This window comes from Saccopteryx leptura, chromosome 3 (assembly GCF_036850995.1).
Source record: "Saccopteryx leptura isolate mSacLep1 chromosome 3, mSacLep1_pri_phased_curated, whole genome shotgun sequence".
Lineage (NCBI taxonomy): Eukaryota > Metazoa > Chordata > Mammalia > Chiroptera > Emballonuridae > Saccopteryx > Saccopteryx leptura.
Window position 1 is genome coordinate 115560033 of NC_089505.1, and position 16952 is coordinate 115576984.

Below are 16952 nucleotides of genomic sequence, written 5' to 3' on the forward strand. Positions count from 1 at the left end.
TCTCTGTACACTGTATTGTTTTCACCCCCAAAAACAACTTTGTCCATCACTATTTATTCCCTCTACACCCTCCCCTCCCCCATAATTCACTACACTATTTTTTTTTGTCCTTTTTTGCTTTATCCCTACACCTCCTTCACCGAACACCCCACTCCCAACAACTGTCAGCCTGCTCTATGTATGAGTCTATTTCTTTTTTGCTTGTTAGTTCATTTTGTTCATTAGATTTCACATATGAGTGAAATAATATGGTACTTGTCTTTCTCTGACTGGCTTTTTTTTTTCACTTCAAATATTTTTTGAGTATTTATTCTAGACCAAGTGTTAAAGGAAGTTATCCTGCTTTCGTGGAGTTTATATATTACAAAGAATCTAAAAATGATAAAAGAAAATATTTTACTCTTTCCTTTGTTTGCTGCCTCTTATATTTTTCAAGTTGATCCTATTGAATATATACCATATCTGGTGAGAAAAATCAGCTTCCATCTTTAATTTGAAGAATCACCTACACCTTTATATCTATAAGGAAAATCTTCTCGTCATCTACTGTATGTCCAGGAAAAATAGCAGCCAAAAGTTTCAAGGCTGGGAAAGAAGTTTCTAAGAAAGAAACTCAGATCTAGTTTTGGTCTCCTAAAATTTCATTTTTCTGGTGACAGCTGAATCCAGCTTCTATCTAGGAACGAAGTTGACTATAAGGATCAACTACCTAACATTATCTCTTTATTGTCCCATCAGCTTGTAACATTCTTACTGAGAATGTCCAATTCCAAGCCCACTTGATTTTTAGTTCTGCAGCAGATGTTACAGAGGCTTTCACAGTGCCACTTCTGGGCTGGCACAGGGTGCTGAAGACCCAGGTGTTTCTTCTTCACTGGATTCCATCTTTAACCAGCTGACCACCAACTAGAGAGAGAGCTCTGACTGGCTTATGTCACTTAGCATAATGATCTCCAGGTACATCTATTCTGTCACAAAAGGTAAATTTCCTTCTTTTTTTTATATCTGCATTGTGTAACTGTACCACAGCTTTTTCATCCATTCATCTACTGATGGGTACTTGGGCTGTTTCCAGAATTTGGCTTTTGTAAATAATGCTGCAATGAACATAGGGCTGCACATTATTTCTTTGAATCAGTGTTTTGGGCTTCTTAGCACATATTCCCGGAAGTGGGATCACTGTGTCAAAAGGCAGTATGAGATAACTCATACTGCTTTCCACAGAGGCTACACCAATCTGCATTCCCACCAATAATGCACAAGAGTTCCCTTTTCTCCATACCCTTGCCAACACTTGTTGATTTATTGATGACAGCCATTCTGACAGGTATGAAGTGGTATCTCGTTATCATTTTAATTTGATGATTAATGATATTGAGCATCTGTTGGCCATCTGTATGTCCTCTTTAGAAAAGTGTCTATTCAGGTCTTTTGCCCACTTTAAAACTGTACAGCTTCTTTTGGTGTTTTCATGTTGAGTTCCCTACCATGTACCTCTTGGTAGGGAACCATGTGCAGGCCAATGTAAGTAAGACATTGCTTGTGACTGGTCCTCAGCCATCTGTTTGGAGCTACAGGCAATCCACAGTTTGTAGGAGCCTCTGCTGGGCTTAGGTACACGTGGGAAGGACCAAGCTACACACCAAAGCCAGCTTTTACCAGTACCTGGCCTATGGGCCAGTCAATAAAAAGTCCCAAGGCACCCCAAGATCCATCTTCAGCTGCCTCTGCCTGGCTGGCTGCCTGTTAGGCTCTGTCCCTGAAAGAGCCTCTAGTGGAGTCAGGGGAATGGGACTATTGGATCTCCCCTGAGGGGGGGTGTAGTCAATCTTCAGGGAAGAGTGGTAGGTGTAGCCCTCATACCAGAGTCACAGGTCTCAGTCTGTCCCAAATTTTGCCCCAATCTCAGCAGGGAGAAGCCATTAAGAGTCAGGCAGGTGAGGCCTTGGAGCCTGGAGTGTGGGCCTGTTGGCAGCCAGAAGGGTAGTTCTATTGAATCTCCTGTGAGGGGGAAAGTGAAAGTCAGATTCACAGGAAAGTGGGGGGAATGGCTCCTGCCTCAAAACCAGACAACTAAGTCACTGTCAATCCCTGAGTCAGTCTAGAGACCTCTAATCCCTGGCCAAAGCTGCTGACTCCTTAGCAAGAACTAATCTCCTCAAGGTGGTAAAAATTTCTTTCCTCCAGGCTGATGCTGCTTGGAGGGGAGTATTCCACTCCAGAATGATGGAGACTATGGTATGGGACAATGACTCAGCACAGGGATTTTGGAAGGTGTTCCCTCTGTCTCTCCCCAGAGCCGTAAACCACAGACTCTCCTCACAAGACTCGAGTCCACTCAGCTTTCTCTCTGCCAGAGCCCTGGTTAAATGGCTGTGAACAAGACTTTTGTACTGGCCCTTCAGATTCCTTGTCTCTATCTGGCAGACAGAAACCGCATTGCTTTTTACAGCTGAATGCTATTGTGGGCACCTCTTATTGGCTCTGGAGCTCTGGGATGGGGAGCCCAGCTCTGGGATGGAGAGCCCTTCTCAGGGGGAATCCCCCTTCCCCTGCTAACAGCTGAGATATCCTTCCAGAACCTAAGCTGTGGCTCACGGGAGCAAGGCCAGCCCTTTTCACATCTCCACACTTCCTACCAGTCTCAATGTGTCTTCCTCTGTGAGTCCTTTGTTATTAAGACTCCTCTTCAGTTAGTCTTCAGTTGGTTTTTCAGGATACGGTTCTTAAATTTAGCTGTAACTCCAGTTTGGTCCTTGGAGAAGGTGGGTGTATCATCCATCTACTCTGCCACCATCTTGGATCCCATATGAGTTGTTAATGTATATAAAAATGCATAGTAAATGTTTTATAGATATTATCTGTTACTTTGGTGCTCTTCCTTAATCTCTTCCTTAGCTGTATTTCTTTGACCTCCACATACTCCACCTGGGAGATTCCATCTGCCTTTTTTTTAGTCTATCTGGAAGAGCTTCTTCTTGCTATCTGGTGAATTCCTTCTTAACATTTAAGGTCCAGTTTAAATGTCATTCTCTCTCTGGAGCCTTTCCAAAGATCACCTTCCTCCTTCTTCCCTAGCAGTTAGCTGTTCCTGCCCTTGTGTTTCCAAAGTACTTTGAATATATTTCAAAAAGAGCACTTCCTGCCCTGGCCGGTTGGCTCAGTGGTAGAGTGCCGGCCTGGCGTGTGGAAGTCCCGGGTTTGATTCCCGGCCAGGGCACACAGGAGAAGCGCCCATCTGCTTCTCCACCCCTCCCCCTCTTCTTCCTCTCTGTCTCTCTCTTCCCCTCCCGCAGCCAAGGCTCCATTGGAGCAAAGATGGCCCGGGCGCTGAGGATGGCTCTGTGGCCTCTGCCTCAGGCGCTAGAATGACTCTGATTGTGGCAGAGCGACGCCCCAAGATGGACAGAGCATCGCCCCCTGGTGGGCATGCTGGGTGGATCCCGGTCGGGCGCATGCGGGAGTCTGACTGCCTCCCCGTTTCCAGCTTTGGAAAAATATTTAAAAAAAAAAAAAAAAAGAGCACTTCTTACATTAGATTGAATAAGGTTAAACCATTTGAAATTGCCTACACAGTATTAGACCGTTTTAGATCTATAAATACAGCAATTTTACATAATTCATTCTAATAACTTCCCTTTATATTTCTGCTATCCCCTCCCTCCCTGCATTATACTCAACAAGGACTACATGCCATTATTCTTTTAAAAAATACATATATAATACAATATTTTAGGCATACAAAAAATATAAAGAATGGAGAGCTATTTATTCACAAACTAGCCAAAAAAAAAAAATTTACCTATACACATTAGGTCCCCTGTGTGCTCTTCCTAGTATTACTATTTTTTTCTCCCCACCCTATTTTTCAGATACCCACTATCCTTAACTTGATATTTATTGCTACTATGCATTTCTTTGAACATTTATTATGTAAGTATGTTTTCCTAAATAATAATGCATATTAAGCTTTATATAAATGTATTCTGCCATTTGGTTTATTCACTCAACTTTTTGTGAGATTCACCCAGTTATATAGCTCTAGCTCATTTATTTTCATTTTTGTATGCAATTCCATTAGGTAAATACTACAATATTTTCATTCTTTTATTGACAGACATATGGACGTTTGAATTTTCTGCTATAATAACGTAGGAATATTTCTGTATATTTCTAAAGGGCATTTTCCTAGAAGTAAAATTATTGGATTATAGGTTATGTGGATTTTCGTTTTAATAGATATTGCCACGTTGTTCTTCACTACAGTTTTGCAACTTCTATTTCCATCAATAGTGTCCAAGTTCCCTTAACTTCACATTTCCACCAATATTTGGTATTATCAGACTTAATTTTTTTTAATTTATTCATTTTTAGAAAGGAGAGAAAGAGGGAGAGAAAGAGACAGAGAGGGAAAGGGAGGAGAGAGAGACAGAGAGAGAGAAGGGGGGAGGAGCTGGAAGCATCAACTCCCATATGTGCCTTGACCAGGCAAGCCCAGGGTTTCGAACCGGCGACCTCAGCATTTCCAGGTCGACGCTTTATCCACTGCGCCACCACAGGTCAGGCCTAGACTTAATTTTTGCCAATCTAATAGGTGTGAAATGATATCTCATTAAAGTTTTAATTTGCCTATAAGTAATTACTGGTGAATGGTTAATAAACATTTAAGTTGCCTCTATTATGACTTGTCATTTTTCTATTTATTTGTCTTTTTCTAATCTACAACTAGGAATCCTTTGTTATTACAGATGGTAATATTTGGCTGTTATAATTACCACAAATTTATTCTTTAGCTCTGTGGCTTGTCTTTGAATTTTAAAATTTATGGCATTCATCTTTGCCACTGTATGTAATACAGTTGCTGTTAGCAGACATTAATAAATATTTGTTGAATGAATGAGTCAAAAACTGAACACACATGAATTAGATGTTTTAAGCTCCTAGATTCCCTTATTTTGAAATTGTGACTTCTATGCCCATTGGGGTTTATAAACATTTATACTCCCAAATTCATTTAAAAAATTCATTTGTTTTTAAAGAAACAAATTTAATCTGGTTTGGAGACTTTCCATTTTATTAAGACACAGTGACTAAAATAGCCTTTATTCATGTTTGAATGCTCCAGAGGAAATTATATGTAAATATAAGAGTAAAGCAATCATAATAAATAAGAAAAAATTTAGAGATACGCCTATATTACACCAGTGAGTAAGTGACATAGTGATTAAATATATAATACGTACATGCTTTAATTTTAAAAGCTAACATTTGGAACATTTATAAATAAACACCAAAGGGGGAAAATAATGCATCAGCCTTTACATGCTTCAAAATTTAAGGAAATACATGATGACTTACAGTAGAACCAGCAGGAGGTTCAGACAGCACAGAGCCTTAAAAAGGAGGTCACAGGAGACAATGAATCATTCTGGACAAAGCACAAAATCTGTAGTAAGAAAACCTGGTTTTAAGTTGTTCTGACATTTACTACCTTTTTGATATTGGGCACATCATTTAATTCATCTGCAACTCAGTTTGTTGTCATTAAATAGTGTTTATACTGATCTGGCATCCTACCTAACAGGGTTATTATATGTTTCAAATTAAATAGGAAAATGTGTGTGATATCCTTCCTCATCTTCCCTTTTCTCCAATGCCACTTAGACTATCCCTGAAACTGTTAGGCAGAATGGATATAAACTCCTCTGGGATGGATATTATATTTGTCTGCTCAGGTTGCCATAACAAATATCACAGGCTGGGGAGCTTAAACAATAGAAACATAGTTCTAGAGGGTAGAAATCTAAGATCAAGGTGTCAGCAGGAACGATTTCTTCTGAGATCTCTCTCCTTGGCTTCTATGGGTGGTTACCTCCTCCTGTCTTCACATTGTCTTTCCTCTATTTCCTAACCTCTTCTTATATAGGATTTCCCTGGTATCTGAAAGTACCGCATTCCTATGAAGCCAAAAGGTGTAAAGTGAAGAAGCAATCACCTTAGGATACATTTTGCTAACAGATGTACAAAATAAATCAAGATAAAGCACAGATGCTCAGAGACACAGATCAAAGCTATAGTGGCTTGATGCTGAGGTACTGAGTTTAAGTAAGTTCCTGGGAAGGAACTTGGCGGTGCCATTCTCAACGCTCTGGGTACAAGTTGCCTCTGTAATGGCTCACTGCAACAAAAACGCTTAATACTCCTTTCACTTTTAACTTTTTTTCAAAGCAAAATACCTCTTCATGTTTCTTTCAGCTGAGTACTGCTAATGTAGGTGTTTCGTAAAAGTGAATTGGTTTACCGCAAACTTTCGAAAGCAGGGAATACCTGTAATACAACACCAGTAATATTGAATTAGAGCCCATCTAAATGACCTCATTTTACCCTAATTACTTCTTTAATGGCCTTACCTTTAAATACAGTAACATTAATGAAGTACTGAAAGTTAGGATTTCAATATATGATTTTGTTCAATATACCAACAGTATAACACACAGTATATACTTAACAGATCATTCCAATAAGCTGTTGGTAATGGCACCTATGGAACTTTCTGCCAAGGAACAATAAGAATTGATCTATCCTAAGAAAACCTTTGTTTTGATAGAGTTTGTAATATTTTAGGATTTAAGAAAAAGGACAAATTTTTACTATTACCTTTCCAAAAGCAATTCTGTGAACCCTTTCCATTTCAGCCTCTATTCCTGAATTATATATGTTAAACTTCCCTTCAGCAATGAACTTGGAGATTTATACGACCACTACATCTACCTCTGAATTTCTGGAGTGTTTACATAGGTATGTAACAGTTAACTTTATATTGCTGTGCAAGAGTTAGTTAAGTATGCATCCTAAATGGTGAGCTCCGTGAGAGAAAGGAGTATATCTTATTTATCTCTGAGTGATCAACAATATTTATTAAATAAAAATAAATTTCTCTAGACCCTAGCCTGTTGGCTCAGCAGTAGTGTCCGCCCGGCATGTAGAAGTCCCAGGTTAGACTCCTGGTTAGGGCACACAGGAGAAGCGCCCATCTGATTCTCCACCTTTCCCCCTTTCCTTTCTTCCTATTTCTCTCTTCCCCTCCCGCAACCAAGGCTCTATGGGAGCAAAGTTGGCCTGGGCTCTGAGGACAGCTCCATGGCCTTCACCTAAGGCGCTAGAATGGCTCCTGTAGAAACAGAGCAATGCCCCAGATGGGCAGCATCGCCCCCTGGTGGGCATGCCGGGTGGATCCTAGTCGGGAGCATGCAGCAGTCTGTCTGACTGCCTCCCTGCATCTAACTTTGGAAAAATACACACACATACACACACACACACAATTTTTTTCTCTAAACCTGAAGCACACTTCAGGAAAATAAAATTTCTGAAACAAACAAAGGAGAAGCAGCAGGAAAAGTGGCAAGGATGTTGGGTTCAGCTTGGGATGGACTGACTTTAAAATGATACAGAACTAAAAAAAATTAAAAATAAATAAATAAAATGATACGGAACTATTTGTGAAGCTGACTGTAGGTAGCTAAATATATAGATCTCACACTCAGAAGAGATTCTTGACTGTAGATAGAAATTTGAGTCATGAATACATAAATGTCACTGGAAGCCAAGTGAGTGAATGAGATTGCAAAGGGAGTGCAGAGAAGAAAGCCTAAGACCAGAAAGAGGCAAGAGAAAGGAAGCTCTCATCCAAACAACACTTGAGATGAGGTCGCCAGGGAGGAACAAACACAATGAACTGCACGTAGGCCAAAGGAAAAGATGGTTTGAGGAAGTGGGAATAATTATGAATATGAATGCTGCTGTAAGGCCTTTGCCTGGTGTTAGCAATAAGAAAACTGGTGACCCTGATCAAGCAGTTTCAGGGATTCTGCCACTTACTGTGTGATTAGGACAAGTTTCTAAAACTTTAAATATCACTTTCATTTGTAACAACAAAACAACAAAGACTATTATCTTCTCATGAGTGTCTTATAGATTAAATACATAGCAACAATAAAACTATACATATACAGCCTGGCCTGTGGTGGCGCAGTGGGTAAAGCGTCAATTGGAATGCTGAGGTCACCAGTTCGAAACACTGGGCTTCCCTGGTCAAGGCACATATGGGAGCTGATGCTTCTTGCTCCTCCCCCCTTCTCTCTGTCTTTCTCTCTCTCTCTCTCTTCTCTCTAAAATAAACAAATAAAATCTTTAAAAAAAAAAACTAGGCCTGACCAGGTGGTGGCGCAGTGGATGGAGCGTCGGACTGGGATGCTGAAGGACCCGGGTTCAAGACCCTGAGGTCGCCAGCTTGAGCGCAGGCTCATCTGGCTTGAGAAAAAACTCACCAGTTTGGACCCAAGGTTGCTGGCTCGAGCAAGGGGTTACTCAGTCTGCTGAAGGCCCGTGGTCAGGGCACATATGAGAAAGCAGTCAATGAACAACTAAGATCTCGCAAGGAAAAACTGATGATTGATGCTTCTTATCTCTCTTCATTCCTGTCTGTCTGTCTCTCTCTCTGACTCTCTCTCTGTCCCATTAAAAATTAAAAAACAAAAAACTACACATATACATATATGTATAATATATAGAATTCCTACAATGTGCTAGACATTGTGTAGAGCTCTTTAATACAGACTACCTCATTTAAAAAAAAAAATCACTAAAATCTTACCCAACAGGTACTGTTATCATTCCTATCTTCAGATGAGAAAACTGAAGTTTATTATAATTAAGTGATGGAGATTAAAACCAGAATGCAATGACAAAGTGAGAATAAGAAAAGTTTATATATCGAATGTATATAACTCAAGAAGTTTGAGTCAAGGGTAGGCAGGGAACTAAGTGGTACCTGGAGGGAAATATGGACTTTAAGATTTTATCTATAAGATTCATTTCAAGATGAGAGACTTCTAAGCAGACTTATATATTAAAAAGAGAGAGAGAGAGAGAGAGAGAGAGAACCTGAAGAGAGGAAGAAGTTGAAGGCAATGAAGGTAGGGATGTTGGGGGGGGTTGTCCGAGATTTAGCCTTCGGTAAGATGTGAAGGAAAATATAGGCAGAGTTTAAGGAACAGGTTTGAATAAGACCTCACAGAGAAGAGAGCAAAGAAATGATTAGGTTTTGAAGGCCCAATGGCAGCAATTTGTATAACTGTGATTCCCCCCCCCCCCCCCAACAGGGTACAGTAGAGCTAGTATAGGCAAGAAGAGAGAAGTTAGTTTGGGATTTTACCCAGACAGAGTTAGAAGGACAATGGAGCAAGTGAATGAAGGATAATGACAAAAGAGTGAATGAAATAAGTGGTAGACTAAAAAAATAAAACTGGGTAGGGAAGGAAGTAAAGATAGGTCTCAGTGAGATCAGAGAATAGATCTAGTGGGGACAAAGGCAAAGATCAGGTAGAAGGAGATAATTTGAATAAAATTGCAAGTCTTCATTTAAAACTCCAGAGGTTGACCATTTCTGGGTGATAACAAGATCCATGGTGTAACAATGGGAATTGATTAGCTAAAAAAAAAATGAACAGAAATAGAGTTGAAAAGCAAGACTGTGTGCTAGGTCCTAAAACAGAGAAGATCTATATACAAGAAGACAAGAGTGTTATAGCCCTTGTGTCGGAGAGCACAGGGATTTTAAAGAGATGGAAAGACAATAGTCTAGAAATAGTGGTTCATAAAAAACTACAGTCAGCCTTATCTCTCTCCTTCTGCACATCAGTGGTACGGGAGAATGACCTGTGCCCAAGTGATACAGCTTTTCATCACTCAGGAGAGAGCCTGGCTTCCATCTAAGGCCAGAATACACTCCAAAAAATCCATTAAAATTGTTAATAATGTAGGAAATTGGAGTTTCAGAGAACAACTGGAAAGGTCTGAGAGGGAGCAAACAAGCAGAGAGTAAATAAGTTAGGGGACAGGGAAAGGGAGAGGAAGCTGAGTCAGCACAGGAATAATAGTACAGAATACATGATTGGAGGGAGTGGGCCAAAGATAATAGATGATAAGATTTGCTGGGATTATGTGGGCATAAGGTTATCAAAATACATACAGTAATTAGTTCTACCATAGTGGTTAGGGAGTCAGCACTCAGGCCTTGGCAATGGTTTGGTTAAATTCCCTCATTTACAGACTTGGGAGTTGAGGGCCATCATTATTTAAAGTGTTTTGCACATAGTATCTTAGTTAAAATCTTATACCTCTTCTCCTCATTTTATAAATGAGGGAACTGAGGGTCAGAGAGGCAAAGTGACCAGCCCTTGGTTCTTTAATTAATATTTAGTGACACTGAGGAACCTAGGCTTTTTAAGATCTAAATCAGTATGGTAGTATTAAAAAGAATCTGAAATCAGAGCAGCTTTGATCACTTTCTACCATGAGATCTTTTATGTTTCTTAACTTCACTAAGCCTATCTACCACACAAGGTTAATGTAAAGATTAAACTACAAGTACAAAACAAATCTTAACACTTAAATCCAAAAATTTCTGAATTAATGCTTATAAATTTTACAGGTAGGAAACTGAGGTAGTGCGAGAGGTTGTACAATCTATCCCATCTCCCTAGCCACATTTCTCATTACTCACAGAAATACAATATTCAAACCTATGGCAACTATCAATTTTTAACAAACATATCTTATACTTTCCCTAATTGGTATCATCACCTAAATTATTTAATCTATTGAAATTTGTTCTCCAAGGCCTAAATGAAATTCATCTTGAGTGGGATGTCTAACCTTGTTTACAAATGTTGAGCATGATGGCTGGCTCCCTCCTCTGAATTCTGATATCACTTTGCTTTTCCCTCCCATAGAGTACTTATTGCCTTATAATTCAGGTTAAGCATGAAAATATTTCATTTCTGTCAGCAGAGGTGAAGTTCCTTAAAGGTAGCTGCTTGCTTCTATAAAGTGCCAATTGCTTTTCTAGTAATTATGCACACACACATTATTTCATACAATCGTTGTGACATCCTATAAAATAGGAATTTATTTTTTACAGATAAATATCCTGAAAATCACAGAAGTTAAACAATTTGCTTACAGTCCTAATGCTTAGATAGATCATACTGTTTCCTATCCATCTACTAATCATCAGGAAAAAACCTCCATTGCCTTTGTCATTAAGTATTAGCAGAAAAGATTTGATATAGGGCATTTGCCCTCCTACTTTCCAAGACTAAGAAGAGACTCTTCAAAGCAAACAGAATGACTAATATGAGTCCTGAATAAAGATGAAGAGATCAGAAGCCTGCTTCCAGGAGAGAAAAGTAAAAAACCATTACTTTTCTACTCTCGTGTTTAAAAACTCCTCCTCCTTTGAAGTTTATGCCATCTGGCTGTATCACTCGCTGCCCTTCTCCTCATGTTGTCTACCACCTTCCTGATTAATCCCCTATATTCACTGAACTTGGGTCACAATAGTCTCTCCCGCCCACATTCTAGCTTCCTAAATCACTTCACTATCCACACAGAAGACTCATTCCATAAAATAGCCTCACAGTTCCTTTGCTCAGCTTCACTGACCTTCACCTCTGCTGTACTTCAGCTACTCACATAGAGACCCACAATAGCTCCACATTTGACAAGTTAACTCCAATATTCCATTTTATGACCAAACCCTCCTTTCTTCTAACTTACTTCCACCACATTGGCTCACTGACCTAACTCAAGAAGTCACAAAATCTTCAAAACTGGACTCATCATCTAGTGTTTCCTGTCTAGTTAACATCACCACCCTCCCTCTAGTCACCCAAATCCAAAACCTGAGCATTGTGCTAGACTCTTCACCCTATCTCATCTGCATATCCAATCAATCATAAAGCCTTTATTCCTTTCTCCTCATCCCTGTGACCACATTTTTAAAATGTTATTTAACCATGTCTCAGTGGTTTTTTAAAAATCACTCACTAAATTAATTTCAAGATACTTACACATACAATGTCTACCATAATGTGGCCTCTGCCTCTATTTCCAGCTTCACAATCTACCACTATGTCTTCACTATTATATTCTTAGCAGTTCCAAATTGCTTGTGATTCTCCATGCAAGCTATTCCTTTTCTCACATCCATGACTTTCCTCAAGGTGCTTTCTCTATTTGAAGCATACTTTCTATTCATCTTTGCCTGACTTATTCCAACTTACCAATTAGATTTGGGTCAGGTATCATCTCTTCCCAAACCCTTCCCTAAAGTCCTAGGCTAGTGTAAGCACCCTAACCTTAGAGCATTATATGCAAAGCTCTTAACACTTATACCTAGATGACTGATTTTGGCATTTAGTTTACACGGCTGCACAAAAATTTGAAATCTATCTTACTCATCTTTGTACACAGTACATGGCATAGTCCCTGACACACAGTAGATGCATAAATGTAAAGGTTAGCACATGTTGAACTTAAATTTTCAGTGGGATAGTCACACCAGTTCTTTCTCACAGCTTTTAGGATTTCCTACCATTAACTCCAAGTCCTATGAAGGAAAGGAACCAGAGCCTTTCCTGAGTCTGTACAGTTCTGTACAGAATAGTGTTATACAAATTTTTATTCAACTTACATACCAGGAAAAAAAAAGTTTAAAAAAATGCTGGTAAGTGAGCAACAAAAAAATGTTCTTTTTCATAGTAATTTTGTGCCTTCTGCAGGCAGTTAGAAATAGAGCATAGAGCTCAATAAAGCATTTCCCTTTCCAACAAAATATTAAACTGCAGTTTGGCACCAAACTGAGTCTCAATCCTTTTTCAGAGTAAAAATAATAAACTCTTCTATTTGCATGGTGCATTGCGACACTTTGATATACATTAGATCATTAGATAAAGTATAGACATTTTAAAAATGAGGGAAAACCCCAAAGTTTCCACAAAATATAATTTCTTTTAGTTGTTTGAACAAACAGTACTAGACTTTTTTTTTTTTAAGCAGGCCAATCCTTGAGCCAAGGAGATTCTTGGAGAAACTTAATAGTTTTTCTCACATTAAGATGCTCTCCTTTAAAGGAATATCAGCAAACTAGAGCTCATTCAGAAATGGATCAGAGAACCACAACATACAGTAATCAAGTGAAGAAACTGGAATTAGGGAAGAGAAGATAAGACACCAAGGATATGATTACTATCTTCAGGTATCTTTTCTTTTAATTAAAAAAAATTTCCATGATATGAGAGAGAGAGAGAGGAAGGAAGAGGGAGAAAAAGAGAAAGAGAGTAACAGAAGCATTAACTGATTGTTTCACTTAGTTGACTGAGGGCTTCTCCTACGTCCCTGATTGGCAGGGCGGGGGGGGGGGGGGTTTGAACCCGTCAATCTCTGGTGAACCAGAGGTCCAGGCTTTATCCACCCGCCAGGGCACTAACTTCAGCTATCTTAAAAGGAGTCCACAGGAAAAAGAACTAGAAAGAATGGGCAACAGCTGTTTCTTTATACATATATATACACACACACACTTCTAAAAACCAAAGCTGTCCAGGTACAGAATGCGTTTCTTGGGAAGAGATTAGTTTCCCATCACTGGAGAAGGTGTTCAAACAGGCTGATCAAATTATCAGAGTAGAATTTCGGATTTTCAAAACTACTTTGGCATAAGATGGGAGAAAGGGACTCGAAATAACTTTTGAATTCCCTTCCAGTCTGGAGATGTTCTGGGATTCAGCCATCTCCTGGAAACCTTCTTTCGTTCCTCTCGGTGCTGGTCCACGGCTCTGCCCCCATGTCCGGCCATCCTGGCAGCTCGCTCACCTGGGTGCCCAGCGCCCCCCGCCCCCACCCCACAGTCTGAGGTCTGAAACCTACACTCCCCGGCACACGCGAGTTGTCCCGGCGCAGCTGTCGCCGCCGGAGCCAGCTCAGAGGACCGCTGCTGACAGCTCCGAGCGCTTCGTACCGCGGACCCTCCGTTGGGCCACGCCGCCCGACGACCTCGGTCCTCTGCTCCGAACGGGGACCCGGACTCACAGGCATCTCTTAGCTCTTGTGTCCGCGAAGACCCACAGACCCGCGCGCAGACTGACAACCACTCTACTCCCGGCCCTCGGCTTAAAGCCAGCCCTCCCCGGCCGACCCCAGCCCCGCCCGCCTGGACAGAGCGAGCGGCTCCCGCACCGACCGCCCCGCAACGCCGAACCTCCAAAGGCCCCCCCGTTCCTTGAGTTTTCCGTGCCGGGGCCCCCAGGGTGCCACTACCGCGTCAGGCCGCCCGGCTGGACCCTGGGACCCACCGCCCCGGTCGCGGATGCAGAACCGGCCGCGGGGGCTCAGGGCCGGGCTGACAAGGTGAGGAAGGGCCGCGGCCGTTCTCGGACCACCGACAGGCCGACCGGCCCCGACAGACACAGACAGACAGCGGGTCCGGAGAGGTGGGAACACCAGGCCGGCAGGTCCCGCCGCCGCCTCCTCGCCCGGGGCGGCCCCTAGTCACCCGGGACCCTCTGGGAGCGGGCTGTCCCGGTTAGCGGAGGCGGGCGCTAAGGCGCTTACCTGCGGGCGCGGGGCAGCGCGGGGCGGCTCACTCCCTTCCCGCCGCCATGTTTCCCCTGCGTAGGGAGCGAAAGAGGACGCGAGAAGGGGGCGGGTGGGGGCGGCTCCGGAGGGCGGCTGGCGGGCGAGACGCGGGGGGCTCGATCCAGGCGGCGGCGGCGGCGCAGCTGAGGCGGGGAGGGGCGGGGGGCGTCCTGGGCGGGGCGGCGGCTCCCCGGCCCCGCCCCTCCCCTCCCGCCGCGAGGTGGCGCGCGCCTCCGCCGTCAGGCCCGCGCACGGGGGGCCGGCAGTGGGGGGCGGGGGAGGGCGGGGCGCTGTGGTGAGGGCGCCGCAGAGCGGCCGAGCCCCGCCAGCGCTGGCCGCTTCCCGCTTTCCGCTCCGGGGCCCGGTTCCGCCCCCTGACCGGTTCTCCGCGCGGCGTCTCAAGGATGGGTAAAACCCAGCCCTGAAGAAAGCTTGGAGACTCGGGTTCGAATCCCACCGCCGCGTGTCACCCACCCCAAGGCCACGCGTGGGCCCGTGGGAAATGGCGGCACCGAGAGCGGTCAGGTCTCGGCCGGCTGAAGCGAGGCGCCGCCTCGGGCGAACATCACGCACTCTCCTCTTGATTCGTGACCAGCTGTGTGATGGATGACCTTGAGCGTGTAACCTCACACCTCTTCCCTAGGGCCCTCGTCTCTAACGTGATAGCACTTAATCAGAGTACTGGTGAGGGGTTAAAACAAGTTAATGCTTGTAAAGCCCACGGAGCAGTGCCGGGATCTAGTAAGTCAATACCGTATATAAGCTCCACGGTGCTTCCTCGGTTCACCCATTCAGCAGTACTCTTTGCTACTCTCCTCTGGTGAACCGCCACCTCCACCCCGGGTTGGTCCTATTTTATCGGTGAGGAAACTGAGGCTCAGGGAGGTGAAGCTACTGGTTCAAGGTCACCCCGCCAGTAAAGGACTGAGCGAGGAGGCTCATCTCCAGCCTCGCAGAGTTCAGAGCCTGTGCTCTGCCTGCGCGGAGTGGGCAGCCCTGTTGGGGTGGGTCGGAGCAGGCAGTCCAGAGTCGGACACGTGCACCTTCGCTCTCGCAAGTCTGCGCGGTGGAGGTGGGGTGGGTGTGGGGTGGGGAGGCCACGTTCAGGCACAGGAGAGGACGTGTGCGGACCAACCGTGTGGTTGGCTGCTGTGACAGATGTGGCAGAGTATAGGAGACGCCGATGCGCGAGGCTGCTGCTGAAGTTAAGGAAAAGGAAGACAGACACGAAGGTCCTTGCGTGTCTAGAATGACATTGCATGTCCTTGTATGGCTAGTTTAAATTTTATTTTGTAGGCCAATGGTTTTCGTAGTGTGGTCCTGGGACCTCTCTGGGTGTCCCTCAGTTCCTTTCAGGGATCAGTGAGCTCAAAATTATTTTTATAACAATGTTAAACCTGCTTTTTTTTTTTTTTTTTTTAACTCTCATTCTCTCACTAGTGTAAGTGAGGTTTTCCACAGAATATTGGACATAAGATATTGCAACAGGTTAAATGCAGAAACATGGTAGAATCCAGCTGTCTCTTTTAAAGCCAGGCGTTACAGAGATTTGCACAGAGATTTACGACACCACTCTTCTCTTTAATATTTTGTTTTATAAAGCATAGGTATTTTCATTAAAGTGCATTTACATTAACATGCAGTGGGTTTATCATTGTAAATTTTAAATAATAAAGTTTTAGAAAATTTTCCGTTTTAATTTCTAATATGGTAAATATTGATAGAAGTAACCGAGTGCACATAAAAAAAGCTCTTTGGGGTCCTCTATAATTTTTAAGAATGGAAAGGGGTCCTGAGACCAAAAGGTTTCTGAATGCAATAAGAACCTATTGAAGTTTTAAGTAGGGGATCCGATTAGCATTTCAGAAATAGCTTTCAAGATCCAAGTCAGGCCTTGAGGGATGAGTTCAGAAGGCTCAGGAACTTTAGGCAGACAGAAAAGAGGTTGGTAAGCAGCAGAGCTAGGACTCACATGCCTCTTTTTTTTTTTTTTTAAGTGAGGGTAAGGGAGATAGACTCCCGCATATGCCCCGACCAGGATCCCCAGGGCAACCAAGTCTTCGGCCAGATGCTCCGCTCATCTGGGGCCATGCTTGCACTTGCAACAAAGCTATTTTTAGCACCTGAAGCAGAGGCTCCACAGAGCCAACAGTTTTTGCCCCCAAGTCAGATTAGAAAGAAAACTTTTTTCACGGGCCAGACAAAATATTAAAATTAAAAAATGTTAAATACAAAAATGATTCGTTTAAGTAAACAAAATTTTATTATGTAATTTGTTTATGAATAAATGTAAGTAATTTAGTACAACAAAAAAACTAATGTGACGTGTTGAGGTGCTTTGCATCGCCTATTATTTTTTTAATATCTGGCTCTATACTTGTAGTAGCTATTCTTAACACAGCCTCCAAATGTAAATCACTCAATCTTGATCTTGTTGTACTTCTATTTAGATTCATTAAAGAAAAAGTTTGTTCACA

The 16952-nt window shown here is 42.6% G+C and overlaps 1 protein-coding gene across 4 annotated transcripts in view; it reads right to left on the reverse strand.

Annotated features, from left to right (window-relative positions):
• Positions 1-14623, reverse strand: part of SCMH1 (Scm polycomb group protein homolog 1) — a 166787-nt gene extending 152164 nt beyond the window's left edge. For 3 of the 4 annotated variants that reach the window (XM_066376009.1, XM_066376004.1, XM_066376005.1), the window contains exon 1: positions 14452-14621. The gene's annotated coding sequence lies outside the window, so the exon portion shown is untranslated. Of the gene's footprint in view, positions 1-14451 lie in introns of all 4 variants that reach the window. The other variant, XM_066376007.1, reaches the window with a different exon arrangement.
• Between the last annotated feature and the right edge of the window lie 2329 nt (positions 14624-16952).